Here is a 6,513-nt window from a genome sequence, read left to right as displayed (position 1 = left end):
GTGTTCTAGTTTGCTAGCTGCCGGAATGCAATATACCAGAAATGGAATGTCTTTTAAAAAGGGGAATTTATTAAGTTGCAAGTTTACAGTTTTAAGGCTTTGAAAATTAAGGCACCAGCAAGAGGTTACCTTTACTCAAGAAAAGCCGAAGAAGTTCAGGGTTTCTCTCTCAACTGGAAAGGCACAGGGTGAACATGGTAATGTCTGCTAGCTTTCTGCCCAGGCTTTTTGTTTCATGAAACTCTCTCAGGGGCGTTTTCCTTCCTCATGTCCAAACGTCTCTGGCTGTGTGGTTCTCATGACTCTGCTGCTCTCTCCAAAGACTGCTTTTAAAGGGGTCCAGTAGACTAATCAAGACCCGCCTGGAGTGGGTGGAGTCACAGCTCCCTCTAATCAAAGGTTAATACCCACAATTGGATGCGTCATATCTCTGTGGAGATACTCTAATCTGGTTTCCAAACTGCAGTACTAAATAAGGATTATAGGAAATCGCTGCTCCCACAAGTTGGATCAGGATTAAAACATGGCTTTTCTAGAGCACATAATCCTTTCAAACCAGCACGAGAGGGGAAGCCAGGTTTCCTTTGAGGGAAGGTTTTGCGATTAGGCACAACATATACAATGAAGATTTCCCCAGAAATACCTGCTCCAGTTTATCAGGGTGCACTGAAGTAAAGAATACCAACAATATTGGGGGTTATTAGATACTAATCCTTGGAGACCTCATATATCATCATGTTCATAGTGGGGGGCTTATGGAAATCATTGATCATGCATTGATTTGCTAAAACTTCTGGAATGCAATATATCAGAAATGGGTTGGGCTTTAAAATGGGGATTTATTTATAAGCTTACAGATTTACAGCTCTAAAGCCGTAAGAATGTACAAATTAAGGCATTAATAGGACTATAACTTCATAACTTCTTGTAGAAGTTATAGTCCAGATATATATTTTCATTCTCCTTTAGAAATAGATGTCATTATACAATATTTTAAGGTACACTAGACTGTGGAAATAGCTTTACTTTCCTAGAGGTGGTCGGGACTAGTGCAGAGAGAACCCAGAATTAAGCATTAATTTTTCCTGAAATCTAGATCAGACAGTCTTTTTTTCTGAATGAAAAACCTTGGGTAAAAAAGAATAAGGAAGTTTGTGGGACTCAAAGTTTAATACTGATACAATTCTAGAAACTAAGCCTCCTAACTGAATTTGCTCTGGTTTTCTCCAGTCCACATGCGCTCTTCTTTTACAATGTGAACAGGTTGATGCCTTTTCTCACGGAAGGTTCCTTCTCAGAAAAACAAACGAAAAAACACATCCCTCACATATCCTTTCAGAGAAAGTAGGGGAGATATTTCTTATTCAGGCAGTGTGGTCCCTTAAAAAAAAGGTCAGAGTTTTGAGTCAGATTGGTTTGGAATCTCAGTTCTGTCATTTGCTAGCTGTTTGACCTTGGGTAGTCATTTAAGCTCTTACAAACTCATTTCCCATCACCTAAAGGAGATGGGTGTGTGGGGATGTTAAATACCGCCCTCACAGGGTTACTGTGAAGATTAACTGAGCTCTTATATACGGCTTTCCTCAACTTTATTAAGAGGTGCATGAAAAGTTTTAATTTAAAGCACATGTCTCTCTTTCAGGCTAGGGTTCTGTCCCTAGGAAACTGCTTTTTATCTCAGGGACACAGTACAAGAGTGGACAACAGTGCCTTGGAAGAGGCCTTCTCTGACGTTTGGAAGAGGTAGGGTTATGCTAAACTCCTCTGACCTTCCTTTGTGCATGTGTATGTGGTGGAACTTTGGGTACAGGGTGGTTACGAGCCAGACCTCTCAGGTCCCTCTCTTTCCCTACTTCTACCCTCCAAGAGAATATACTAGATTAGGAAGAAATGGCTACTGGACTTTTCAAAGATATATTCAAGGTGAGTTGATGTTTTATCCTTTTTAAAATTCCATCTTTTTTAAAGATTTGGCAAGGTTTGCTGTTATTTTGAAATTTTTAGTTCTTCTGACTCCGGGGAGTGATGGTAGCCATAGTTCAGATAGGCCCAGTGCCTTTCTCTTTGTGTGTTTGCATATTTATTTAATAAATTATTCAGAATTTTTTCTTTTTTGTAAACCAAATTTTCAAAATTTCTTTTGTTCCGTCTTCTAGAAACCCTGATATAATAGAAGTATGCCTGGAGGGATTGTGATTTGTTGAGAAGAAAATGAGTGCTTAGAAGGAAATGAGTACTGTAATCTACCTACCTGAATTTTTTTATGAAGACAAAGTAGGAGCTGTTTGGTGGGTCTTAGTCACAGCATGTGGCAAAGGTCATGCACAAGTAATTGAAAACTTTGAGCATAGATGTCTGGGTCACTAGGACTTGGCAGTTTGCCAAGGCACTAATGGGAAAGAAAAGATTGCAGAGGACTAGCTGGATCCAGTTAAGACTGGCTACATATGTGTCATGACGGGATCTGCACCCTTAGTTTCAAGGAGATCAGAGGGAAAAAGTTTTTTAGTAAGGCATAGTATAGTGGTAAGATGACCCTCTTATGCTTAAGCTTTTCTGCAAACAGCGTGTCAGGTGGGAAGGATTTTCAACATTACAATCAATTGCAAATGTCCAAAACAAGAGAGATACTTCAGTAAACTAGAGATACCATAGGGTAAAATATAAATGTATTTAAACGTTTCTGAAAAAACTAGCCCTACGTCATCCAGTTGAATTCTTGAGAAAAACTGTTTAAAATTGGTAGAGGAGGAAACTGACATATATCTATTCTTACTGCTCTGATTCTTCTTCTAATAGTGTATCTTCTCTCATACAAAAATGTATTTGTGTTATTGAGATAACTATGGTGGTATCCAGTATGTACATCTTGATACATATGTAAGCGATGATCATCTAGTTTGAACATTTTTGATCTATATAGTAGAAGACATTTTTATATATCTGAATATATATCTGATAATTTCAGTCACAATTATCTTAGGTTTGCATATAAATTCCAGATGTATAAAATTCATGTGCAACCATTATTTATATCTCTGAATCAGTTAATACATTTTATTATCCATTAACTATAAAAGGATCATATACCAAAAAACATGTCCATTCTTTATAGAAGAGCATATTAGGTCATTTTTATCATAACATATGATACTTTTTCTGGAATGTCCCTTTATAACAATTTCTGAGTGAAACATTTTCTGAATGTATTTGAATTTACTTAGTGTAATTCTCTTAAATACAGTCAAGCTAAATTTATGGCCAAATGGCCATCCATATTTGTCAAATTCCTAGGTATGGTTGTCATTTCCTGTGATTATGACTGCAAGTGTTTTTAACTGTTATTCCTTCAATTTTGTGCAGTGTTATTACATGCAGGTTGAGTTTAAAAGCTATTTCTAATATCTTTAAAAAATCTCCTCCCAGCTAGGATGCTGTAAGTCATGGTAAGCTAATTAATGCTTCTGTGGCAGCAGCTAGATAAAAGCAAATAAATTATAAAAATTATGTTTTTAAAGGCATCAGAGAGATGTAGAAGCATTGAAGGCTAAATGAACCATAATTCCAAAGAGGGATAACCAGATAATCATAAGCTATTTTTTTCCTTGTGAGCAGTTACTAATTAAGGACATGGCTGAATACTGGGCTTGGCCGGGGTAAAAGGCCTCCGCTGAGAGAAAGAGAAACTACAAATGTTTTGGTTGACACTTGAGGCTGAGGAAGCAGACTGGGAACTTGAGAAGTCTCAAATGAACAACTGGTTTGCTCTGAGTTTGAGGGTTTTGGAGCTAGACTAAAAGCTCCTAAAAAGCAGTAGTGAAAAATCTGCAGTGTCTGTCGTACTCAGGAATGAAATACCCAGGGAACAGTTATTGCCTAAAAGACATGGCAGTCTCTTTCTCAAGCCATTTGTCACAATTTGAAGCTGCATGAGATGGGAAGATGGAGAGGCTAAGACCTACCAGATTTCTAAGGTTTAAAAGTTGACGACAGCCATGCACCCCCCCAATAGCTAAATAGAGGTGAATTGAATCTTATTGAAACTCAGTTTTAAATCACCTAAATCCATAATTGGATCAAGGTCATTATCCCATTACACTATTTGACTCATAGGAAAGGAGAAACTCCCTATAGTAGAAGATAGCATAAACTGGTGCCTCTGTGGTTCTTTAAAAAAGTCTAGCATACAAAAAAATTACTAGGAATGTAGCAGGATCATAAGACCAATAACTAAGAGACAAAATAGACAAGAGAAGGAATTATACATAGAAGATAGCACTTAACAAATGAATATGAATGCTGAATCATTACATTGGTATCTCTTTTAGTCTCCAGTATTTTAGAGCAGCTAGAAGTAAAAACCTAATTGTGAGGTCAAACTCTGAAATATGTTCTACAACTAATTGTGGTGCTGTGCTTAGAAATGTGTAGCTTTTTTGTATATATGTTATTCACAAAAAAAAAGGAAAAAAAAGTCGATTGTGATGATTAAAAAAAGTAAGCCCTCTAGCCTCCTATATTCTGGAGCAGCTAGAAGGAAAAATATGAGAGGATCATATGGTAGCCCAGGACAAACTCTGGGACCTATCCTGTAACCACTTTTTGAAGAGTGCTTTGAAAACTATTGCTTTTTTATTTCTTTGCTTTGAATATATGTTATACTATACAATAAAAAAAGTTTAAAAAATATAGACAAGAGTAGCGGACACACAGGTGTTGGCAGACAGGGACTTCAATGTAATTATGGTTAATGTATTAAAGAAAATACAGAAAATCATGGGGAGAAACATGAAAAATTTCAGCTGATAATTAACTATATAAAAAAGAATGAAGTATATATTTTAGAATTGAAAAGAGTATCTGAAATTAAGAATCTAATAGATTGAGCAGTTAACACAGCAGAAAAAAATTTAGTGAACTGGAAAGTTTACCTTTAAAAAGTCAGAAATAGGCTAAGCAAATATATTTAATCCTTTTTCTTTACCACTTTAAAATACTAAAGTTAGGAGGGCAACGGTGGCTCAGTGGCAGAGTTCTCTCCTGCCATGCTGGAGACCCAGGTTTGATTCCCAGTGCCTGCCCATGTCAAAAATATATATATATTAGTCACACTTTTTAAAAATATTTAAGGAAAATGTCCATGTTAGAACTTTTTTTTTAAGAAAACATACACCTTAGCTCTATTTACTATATAAAATTAGAAAATCTAACAGAAAAATAAAAAAATTACTTTTAATGCTACAATTCAGAAATTCCATTGATTACATCATGGCATATACTCTTCCAGAATATTTTCAGTGCACACACATATGTACATATTTATAATACAAACTTTAACAATAATATAGATATACTGATAGCTTGTAATCTCCATTTAAAATTCACAATATATCAAATACATCCCTACAGTAATGACTATACAGTTACATTTTTGTAAATAACTACAGTATATTTCATTTTATGGACATAGCTTGTTTTTTTAAGCAACTGGCTGTTACTGGGAATTTAGGAATTTTCCATTTATTTACTACTGCAGAAAGCAGTATACATGCTTGAATGAAAAGTTATAAAAGCTCAGAAAGTAACTGCTAGGATTAAAGGTTATAATATTTGGGCTTTTGACATATATTGCTTAACCGTCCCCCAGCAAGTTTGTATTAATTTATACTTTCATCAGTACCCTAAAAAGTACACTGCACCCTCACGAATTATGAGTCATTTAATTCCTTTTAATTATTATATACATGGAGCAGCATACAAACACAGATCTTAAAAAATAAAATATATGAGATTGTGACACGAATGAAGGAGGAGGAAGAATGAGAGGAGATTGAAGAGGGAGATAATGAACAAACTTCAAACTGTTGTTCTCTTATCAACTTTACGTCCCTGCATAGTGGAACATCTCATTATGCTGAATTTGATTCTATGTAATTTTTGCCTTTTACAATGACTTAAAACCTAACCTTTAATTAAGTTAAAACTGCAGTGAAATATTAAATGGGGGAAAAAGACACAAAACTTACTGTAAAATCTTAAATGTTCCTTGAACGCCTACTCTGGGCCAAGTACTGGGAGTAAAACAGTGAACAAATTAGACAGAGGCCCATCTTATTTCCAATGCTTACAGTTTAGAGGGCAAGATACATAACAGGCAATAATGGAAAAGTGTGAAAAATGGACCAAGGATACAATACTTAAGGATGACCAGGCCAGGTCAAGATCAGGAGAGTGGGAAGTAGCAAGGGAAATGCAAGAGGTCTGAAGGGTTTTTTAAAAGATTTTATCTTAAAGGGGGGAAAAACCAGTGGAGGACTTTAAAGTGGAGTGTATTATAATTGCATTAGTACTTAAGATGGATCATGCTAGGAACAGTGTGGAGAAAAGATAAAAGAAAAGCAAGATATGTAAACAAGATTGTTCAATGCAGTATTGCTTGCTACTGTAAAAAAAAATTGGAGGGTAAAATGGATTACATTATGGTACATACATGTAATCAACCACTAAGCAGCT

Source organism: Tamandua tetradactyla, chromosome 5 (genome assembly GCF_023851605.1).
Source record: "Tamandua tetradactyla isolate mTamTet1 chromosome 5, mTamTet1.pri, whole genome shotgun sequence".
Taxonomy (NCBI): domain Eukaryota; kingdom Metazoa; phylum Chordata; class Mammalia; order Pilosa; family Myrmecophagidae; genus Tamandua; species Tamandua tetradactyla.
Note: the sequence above shows the minus strand (reverse complement) of the source record.